The sequence below is a fragment of the Notamacropus eugenii genome, chromosome 5, assembly GCF_028372415.1.
Source record: "Notamacropus eugenii isolate mMacEug1 chromosome 5, mMacEug1.pri_v2, whole genome shotgun sequence".
Taxonomy (NCBI): Eukaryota; Metazoa; Chordata; class Mammalia; order Diprotodontia; family Macropodidae; genus Notamacropus; species Notamacropus eugenii.
In genome coordinates, this window is record NC_092876.1 from 34,992,367 (window position 1) to 35,002,452 (window position 10,086).

Here is a 10,086-nt window from a genome sequence, read left to right on the forward strand (position 1 = left end):
TTGGGATTAATTAGATTAGTGGAGGGGGCGGGACGGAGGGAAGAGTCCAGATGATGCCAAAATAGCACAAGCCTGGGGATAATGGGGCCACCGAGGCTGAGGAGTCTCCCGGAAGATAAATCATCCTCGAGAGTCTTAATCCCTAGTTTTCAGAAGATAAACTGGCGGCCCAAAACTGAGGGAGGGGAAAAAATAGGATAAACAAGCGAATAAAGATGGATTCCTGAGCCCTCCAACCTCCAGAAGGCCAGGTCTTCCTACCCAGACTGACCAGAAGATGGCGCCTGAAGTAGTGAAGGTGGCTATTTCCTGGGCTCTCCCCAAGAGGGGACTTCTGAGTTTACCTAGGATTCATAGGATGACTCAGAACCCATCTGGTCCAACAGCCTCATTTTACAGATGGGGATACTGAGGTCCAGGGATGTTAAGTGACTTGTCTAAGACCATACAGGTAATGGGGAGCAGAGGTTGAATCTGAACTCAGATCCTTTGACCCTAAATTCAATGCTCTTTCCAGGGTAGGGGGATTTACAGCTCTTCTGTTACATGCACATAGGATGGACCCCGGTATTCTAGAGTCCTTTGACTTTAAATGCCCGACATGAAGATGTGGGCAATAATTGAACCTGTATAACCTATATCCTACACCTGGGAGGAGGGGTGGAGGTGAGAGAGGGAGAGAGAAAATTTGCAACTCAAAAAATTTTTAAATGAATGTTAAAAATTGTCTTTATATGTAATGGGAAAAATAAAATGTTGTGCAGAATAGAAAAAAGATGCATGCAAAATGCCATAAATGAGCTGATGTGGCTCTGTGCTGGGGAGAGAGTGAATGGTGGAAACTCAGGCATCAGAAGTTTGGTATCAAGAGGGCCTTCCCATCGCCTCTGAGCTGCTGCTCTGATGTCCCACAGACAGGCTGTTTCTGATCCCCATCCTCATCGCTCAGCACAGACCAAGATGGTCCCCACAGCAGATGAACCCTCCTGATTCTCCCTCTGTCCCTGACCCCTCTCTTTATTTCTCCCCGGACCACCCTCTCACCGCTTCAATCTCCACCTGATCTCTCCCTGTGTCCCCTGTCTCTGCTCTGTCTGTCTTGTCTCTTCCGTCCTGGCTTTGTGCCTTGTCTCTCCTCTTCTCTCATGTCTCCCTCTCTCCTACCTTTTCTTTTCCCCTACTTACACCCCACTGTCTCCGTCTCATTCCTGCCCTTCCTTCTGCTCCCCTCCTCTGTGAGCCCCCTTTTCTGCCTCATCTGTGCCGTATCCAGAGTTCAGCGCAGGGCCTGGCTCATGGGAGTCACTTCATAATGCTGACTGGTTGATTGATACCTCTCCTCTATCCTCCTCATCTCTGCCCTGTATTCCCCTTATATGACCCCTCACTTTGTCTTTTCTTCCCACCCCAATCTCTGTCTCTAGGCAGGAAGAAGGGGAAAATAAATAAATAAATAAGAACACTTTCAACCACTAGCATTTCTATAGTGCTTTTTCTTGACCAAGCAATCAGCGTTGAGTGACTTGCCCAGGGTCACACGAGTAGTGTCAAGTGGATTTGAACTCAGGTTCTCCTGACTCCAGGGCATTTGCTCTATGCACTGCTTCACCTAGCTGCCCCGATGCTGTACTTTAAATTGTATTTTATACACATGATCTCACTTGGTCCTCATAATAACCCTGTAAGGTAGCTATTATTATCTTGTTTTATAGATAGCAAACCTGAAAGTGAGATACCTGCCCAGGGTGACATGGCTAGTAAGTGACTGGGGGAAGATTTGAACTTGGGACTTCCTGACTCCAAGTCCAGTACTTGTTGCCCTCCAGGGGAATCATAAGCTCATTACTTACAGCTGAAAAGGACCTCAGAGAACTCTCGTTTTGTAGATGAAGAAACAAAGTCTCTGGAAAGAGAAGCAACCTACCGCAGGTCACAGAGATAAAGTCAGAGAGGCTGGAAACCAGCCTCAGATTATCAGTATGGTGCCCTTTCCACTGAACCACCCTGCCTCTTAAATATTTTCAACTATGATTTCCCAAGCTTGCCCTCCCTTTAATCCTGCCCAGCATATGTGACAGCCCTCAGGCTCTCAATGACTACAAGGAAAGGCCAAAGAAGCAAACCCAGGGGACCAGTGAAGCCTTTGGCTCTGGCCTGGGCTGGCCTCAGGCTCAGCAAAACAACAGCTGGGGCCAGAGGGTGGAGGAGGGACCGAGGGGATTAGGAGAGCCAAGCTTCCCCAGCCCTGGCAGAGGCCAGACTCCCCTTTGCATCTCCCCTCCCCACTTTAGTCCAAAATCACAGTGAAGAGAAATCGAACATCTGGGCCTAAGGGAATCCACACTTGACTTCAGCCCACAGCAACGGTCTTGTTAGCAGTAGCACCAGCATGGGAAGCATAGAGGGGGCGGAAGGGGGCTGGAGGGGAGCCACTGCTGCAGGAGGATTTCCCAGGGCTGAAACGGCCCTCCTCAACTACCATTGTTTCCCTAATATCTGCTGGCCTCCTACAAGCCTAGGGTAAGGAAGGATGCCTTGCCCCACCCACCCCTAGGACCATCAGAGAGGCCTGAATCAAGGGAAAGGGAATTGTAGGAGGCAGGGGTAAGGGAGTCGTCGAGACCAGAAGCTGGGAGAGGAGGGCAAAGTTCACAAGTTTGAAGACAGGGGTGTAGAAAGAGGAGCAGGGGGTAAGGAGGTGATGGGCGGGGGAGGGGGGGTGGCTACCCTGTCAGGGATATAGGAATAGGAATCAGCAGGCAGTCTGGAACAACACCTTAAGGGAGGAGTGAGGCTGAGAGGAGGCTGGAGGAAGGAGGGAGCAGTAGGGAGAGGACAGAGTGTCCTTGGGACAGGAACAGAGCCTGCTGAGGGGACAGAAGGAGGGCAGAGGAGGGAGCACAGCTGACCAAGCAAAAGGAACAGCACAGAACTGACTGGAAGGGAGAAGAGGAAGAGGGATGGGACTGAAAGCCTCAGGCTACCTCCCAGCAGCCCCTCTTGGCCACTCTCTTGAGTCTAGCACATACAATCTATAAGAGGGGTTCACTCCCTCCTGTTCTCCTCAAGATAGAGTCCTTAGATGAGAACCACACTTCGAGGAGTCTCAGGGTTCCTATCCTCCATCAACCTTCTCTCCCTGCTCCAAGAGCCCCATTTCTCTTAGGATACAGGGAGAGGTGGGTGGCCCCTTCTCTCCCTTGGAGATCCCAGCCAAAGAGCTGGAATGTGCTTAACGGGTTTAATTGGCTGGCATCTGTTGCCTTATGAGCTGTGCATATGGGGAAGGGGTGTCTGGGCTTGTGGCTGAGGCAGGATGAGGGTTGCCCAAGGTATGTGCCTCACCCAAGGTGGGAGGGAAAATAGGAAAAGAGAGTAGGGTGGGGAAAGTGATGGGTATTTTGGGGTCCCAGACAAGACTGGATTCCCAATTGTCCCTATACTCACTACCTGCTGTGATATATGTGCATATCCACGTACATGTGGATATTTACACGCACGTGCATATTTACATATATACATGCATATATGCACACATGTGTGTTTTATGTATTCCTCAACCTATATCTCCCTTTCTAATCTGCCACCCCCATCAAGAAGGTCTCATGGTAAACATGATTTTCATTTCACAGATGGGGAAATAGAGGCCCTGTAGGACATATCCATGAGGATCCAAACCTAGGAATTTCCCTCTGCAGTGCTAGGGGAACCTGAAGAGAAGAGAAGGTGGAGGGGGTGCTAATGCCAAGAGCTAAGGGTGCATTGAGGGAATGGGGAAGGGGGGAGAGGGAGGAGGAAGGAAAGACAGAAATAGTGGACTCTCCATATCCAGTTGTCCCAAGTGGAGCTGGGGGCGGAAGGGGGAGTCCAAGACATCTCCAAAGGCCCGGAAATCTCACTGTAATTTCAGGGGGCGGCAGTCCTTCTGCAGCATCCCTTTCCTGAAGAAAGCTGGCTGGAAAACAGAAATTCCCCCCCCCTCCAAGACCCACCTCCCCAGCCCACATCCTGCCTGGGGAGGTCCATGTTGCAGTGACCGGGGGCTCACCTCCTCTTTTCCGGAGAAGTCCTTTTGAAAGGGAAAGAAGACAAGAGTTGCTGGGTCAGAGATTGGGTCACTCATCACAGGAGGAAGCACATGGTTGTCTATGTATTTGGGCTTGTGGACATGTGTTCCTCTTCCCTGGGACTCTGAGTGGAAGGGACCAGAATACAAGATATCTGAGTTGGAAGGGATTTCAGGGACCAATCAAACCCAAGAATAACCTCTATGATGTTTCAGACAAATTGTCACCTGGCTTCCATTCCCTCCAATGACAGGGAACTCACTACCTTGGAGGCATTCAATTCTAGATAACTCCTCATGGTTAGGAGATTAGATAGACGATAGATGATAGATAGATAGAAAGATAGATAGATAGATAGATAGATAGATAGATAGACAGATAGATAAACAGATGATTGATGGATAAGGATAGATAATTGATAGAAAGATAATAGATAGATGATAGACAGACAGACATAGATAAATAAATAGATAGATGATTGATAGATGATAGAGATAGATAGATAGACAGATAAATAGGTGATTAACTGATAGATAAATCAATTTCCACCAGTGGACCAGCAAATATTTAACAACTGGTTCTTTGAAGAAAAGTAGATATACATGACATGATCTTAACTTTAATCTTTAACTTTTAACTTTAATTAACATTTTCTCCATCACTTTCTGAAGTCTTGACAGTCAACAGAACAATTAATCAACCTTTCAAGGTATAAATTCTCACACTGAAAATTTAACAATCAGATCTCAATAGCAGACTCTAGCGTGTTCCAGTTTTCTACCTGCTAGCTCCTAGTTTTGCACTCTGGAGCCAAGCAAAATACATCTGATCTCTCCTTTATAGAAAAATAGCCTGGACTCCTAGCCCTTGGTCCTAGGACTTGGCTAGCTGACAGCCCAGCATCTCTTTTATATAAATAAAACTAGGATGGGGGTGGGGGAAAAGAAGTATATAATTGGGGCCTGGCACTAAGATTTGTCTGAAAAAGATCTGGAGATCTGAGAGGATATAGTGTGATATGGCAACCAAGAAAGCTAATGAGATCTTAGGGTCTGTTGAGAAAATCCAATACTAGAGAGGTGAAAATCCTCCCATCTTCCATCCCTGTCAAATCAAGTCTGTGTTCACTTCTGGGTAGCACATTTTATGAACTCCATTGATAAGCTGGAGCCCATCCAACAAAGGATGACCAAAATGTTGAAGGTATTCAAGATGGTGCCTAGCATAGCAGGAATAATGGTGAGCCTGGGAAGGCTTAAATGAACTGATGCAGAGTGAAGTGAGCAAAACCAGGTGAACGATCTCTACAATAACAACGCTGTAAAAGAAAACAGCTTTGAAAGACTTAACTCTAATGGATGCAATGACCAGGATTCCAGAGGACCAATGACCCACCTCCTGACAGAGAGGTGAAAGGCTGAAGAACACACACATTTTGGGATATGGCCAACGAGGAAATTTTGTTTTGTTTCACTATGTTATTGGCTACAGGGATTTTTTTTTTCTTTTTCTACTCAAGGGAAATGGGAGGAAGAAGAGGTTAGGGATAAGATTTTGGAAGAAAGACAAGAAAAAAGAGAGCTGTTGAAACACTTCTATTTAATGTGTATAATAGAAGGAATGGGCATCTAGGTGACACAGTGAATCGTCCCCCAGATCTGCAACTGGGGAGGAGAATGGGTATCTTAGAAAATAGATAACTCAGCTTTGCCCCCTCACTTTTGAAGCCTGAACACTGCACTGGAAGCCTGGTCATTGATGTTTGGACAATCTGGTAAGGGAGGAGGCAGTGCCAGATCTCTCAGGGCTGAGTTCTATAAGTCTATAAGTAAGTTGAGGCAAAAGTTACTGGACCGCTGGGTGGCACAGTGGGTAGAGTGTCAGGCCTGGAGTCAGGAAGACTCATCTCAAGTTCAAATCTGGCCTTAGTCACTTACTAACTATGTGACCCTGGGCAAGTCACTTGACTCTGCCTCAGTTTCCTCATCTGTAAAATAAGCTGGAACAGGTAATGGCCAAACCACTCCAGTATCTCTGCTGAGAAAATCCCAGATGGGGTCACAAAGAGTCAGACATGTCTGAAAGGACTGAACAATAACAAAAATAAAGGGAATTGTAGACTAGCAGGACAGTTTTAAAAGTGACATGTTGAATTGATTAGGCACTTCAACAAAAAGCCAGCTGTATGTAATGAAGACCTAGACAATTTAACAGATGATCTTCTTGTCCTAAGATGCGAATGTCTGCTAAATTTGGAATTTAAAAATAAAATTCTAAAAAATAATTATTCTAAGTAAAGTTTTACGTTCAGAAGATAAACCAGACAGCAGCTATGAAACCAACATGTTGAAATTATATACATACATGCATACACACACATACATATCTTCTTGAGGAAAGTGACATATATATTACACATGGACATACATATGCATATGATAAGCTTCACATAATAGAACTTAACATTGTATGCCCAATTCTCTCTATTTTTCTATGTATATGAAAATGCTGAGGTTTGTCAAGTACAGAAGAAGACATGAATAAGCTAGCCTGCTGGCCCTTCCTTATATCCAACGATCCATTTCCAACCAGCTTCCATGCCCATATCATTGGACCCTCTTTCCTTGGAATGCACAGCTAACTTCCTCCTAGACCTAGCTTAGATGTCTTTCCTAACTTCCCCTCACCCCACCAAGTTGTTAATACTATCTCCTTCTTGAAATTATTTTGTATACTCATTGTATATGCTCATTGATGTACATGTTCTAGATGAGCTCTTGCTTCACTTTGGAATCTATACCCCTAGCATGGTGCCAGGCACATAGTAGACCATGTAGAGACATATATTCCAAAATTATGTATGTTATATAATTATACATAATTGGATTGAATAAATGTATATGAGGTTTGATGGGAAAAGACATTCCTCTTGATATCTCAAGTGTCAGTGGGACAGGGTGGTGAGGGTAGAGGGCAGGTGGGATCCCCATGGAGTTGCCTTGAAGAAAGTTGTCCGTTACTAGGGGCCTTGGGCAAGTTCCTTTCCCTCTCAGTGCCTCAGTTTCTTCTTCTCTTAGATGAGGGGCTTGGACTCAGTGATCTCTCAGGTCCCCTCCAACTCTCATCCTTTGACCCAAAGGGGAGCTGATGCCAAGTCTGGGAGCCTCTAAGGACAAAAGTAGAAATCCTTCTCCCCACCATCAGTCTCCTTCCACTCAAGTTTCCAGCCAATGATTCCCTTTTATGCTGTGCACATTCAAATGGTTTCAGTCTGGATGACTCTTGTACCTTTGCTGCTGTTCAGTCATTGTTCAACTCCTCATGACCCCATTTGGGGTTTTCTTGGCAAAGATATTAGAGTGGTTTGCCATTTCCTTCTCCAGTTCACTTTACAGATGAAGAAACTGAGGCAAATAGAGTCAAGTGATCTGTCCAGGGTCACATAGCTAGGAAGTGTCTGAGGCCAGATTTGAACTGGAGAAGATGAGTCTTCCTGACTCCAGGCCTGACAGTCCATCCACTGGGTCACCCAGTTGCCCTGTAACTTTAGCCTCAACCAGACTTATACAACTCAGCCCTGAGAGATCTGGCACTGCCTCCTCTCTTACCAGATTGTCCAAACATCAATGACCAGGCTTCCAGCCCAGTGTTTAGGCTTCAAAAGTGAGAAGGCAAAGCTGAGTTATCTCCTTTCCGGGACACCCACTCCCCTCCCCAGTTCCAGGCCCGGAGGAGGAATTCTTCTCCAAGCTGGCACCCTGCCCTACTCCACCCTCCACCCCCACCTCCACACACAAGTCTATTCTTTCTCACACTCTGGACCATAACTGGGGGATCTCCAGCAGTAAAATTGCTTAGGGGTATCCAGTCCCTTGTCCTTCTCCTAAATATCATTTATTGGCTCCCTCCTCTCCCCAGACACCCAGGTCCAGAGACATCATTAGGACCCTGCTCTGAGACCCAAATCTGTACTGCTGGCTGTGGTGTGTGGAGGGTTCCCAGGGTTTGGGCAGAGAAGAGCCAGATCCCCAGAATCAGCGGTCCAGGGTCTCTTCTGGGCCTTGAGGAAGCAGCTAAAATCAGGGAAACTCAGCCCATCCCTGACTTTCCTCCCAAGCCAGCTTCACTCAGGATCTCTCCTGGTCCTTCCTGCCCTGGGCAGAAGGGTGGAGGGGTCAGGGAAGGACGCCAACATATCCAGCAAATTCTCTGGTGTTCCTTGGCTATATGGGTCCCAGTGAATCCTCCAGAGGGCCTTTGTGAGATGTCGCAGAGGAGTCCCAGCCCCCAATCCTCAGCCCCCAGCTGAGGTTTCACATAAACATGTTCTGGGAAGTCGTTTTCCAGGGGGCAGCTGCAGCTTTTGGCTGCAGTGATGTGTGTGCGCATAGAGGGTGAGGGGTGACATCATAGTAGGGGCGGACGGGGGCAGACTGCATGCTTGTCAGGACCTCATCCTAGTTGGAGAAGCTTAGAAACCTTGTTTACTCTCCCCTTTCCACCTGCTTCTCAGGGAAGTCCCAGCTCTCCTCAGAATTCCAGCCACCAAGTCTTTGGCTGCATTCCCCAAGTCTGGGTCAGTCCCACCTGCCCCTTTCCTCTTTGTCTGGAAAGGTTCATTTGTATGTCATTTGAATATATTTGCATATCCTTGGGTTCATATCCAGACTTCTTATAGCTGTGTGGTCTCTGGCATAATCGAATAACCTTTCTGTGCCCCCACTAAAAGGGGACATCCCAATTCTCTACGACTATAAGTCATAGAGCATGTACTGAGCTGCACTGGTGAAGAGAATTTCTTCACTAGCCCAGTTCCCCACTCAGATGAAATCAGCCTTCAGTAGACTATCCTATCCCCCTACCCCTTAAACGCGGCAGCAAGCTCTGGTCCTGGTCAGAGTCAGCTCCTGTGTGTCAGCTTACTGCTGTGTTGTCTTCATGAGCCTTGGTTTCCTTATCTGTAAAATGAGAAGGGTGGGCTACAGGACCTGTAGCTATGAGTTGAAGGATCTGCCCCTCACTCTTTCCCACCTCCAAAGCAGCCTCTCCCTAGAACCCAACCTGACAAAGCCCAGCAATGGAGAGGCACAGGGAGGGGGGCCCTTACCCTCAGTGCCCAAAGCCCAGCCTTCCAACAGGTACTGGCTCCTCCCATCCCCTTCCCTCCTCCCAACCCCACCAGCTCCAGGAATGTGGTCGGGGCACAGGGGGATGTCAGACTCCAGCTGGGCCCCTGGGAAGGGGAGCACGAGGTGGGAGAAGGAGGAGATGGGCAGGGCAGGACAGGGAGGAAAGATGACGTCAAGGCTGGGTTATGGCTACCCGATGCTCCCTGTGAGGCCAACTGTAGAGAGCTGGGGCTGAGGCATCTCCTCTGGCAGTCTTTGGCTGTTTATATCTACCTCCCTGCTCTTTAGGGCTCTCCCTCCCTTCCCGGGGAAAGCCATTAATCCTGGGTGCTGAGACTGCTTTATCTTCACCACTCCCAGGACTGGCAGCCCCCTGGCTCTCCTGGGGCCCTCGGGCCAGAAAGAAGAGGAGTTTATATGCAGGTGGTAATGGTTTTGTGCCAAATCCTGGCCATCTGGCACAGAACTCCAGAGCTCCCTGGGAGATTCAGGTCGAGTGCCCCAAGTCCCTACTTCTGCCTCTCTGCTCTCTCTCTGTCTTGACCCCTCCCTCTTTCTCTCCTCATATCTCCCTCTCTTTTTTCTCTCTCCCTTTCTCTCCCCTCCCCCTCTCTTTCTTCTCTTTCTATCTCTTCCTCCTCCCTCTCTTTCTCTCTCTCTCCTCACCCTTCTCTCTCTTTCCTCCTCCTTCCTTTCTCTCTCTTTCTCTCTCTCTTTCCTTCTCTCTTTCCTCTCTCTCCTCTCTCTCTCTCTCTCTCTCTTTCTCTCTCTCTCTCTCTCTCTCTCTCTCTCTGTCTCTGTCTCTCTCTCTCTTTCTCTCTCTCCCCAAGACTTTCAGTCTATTTTTGAGATGGAGAAACCACAAATCTTTCCCCAGTAGACGATCAGGG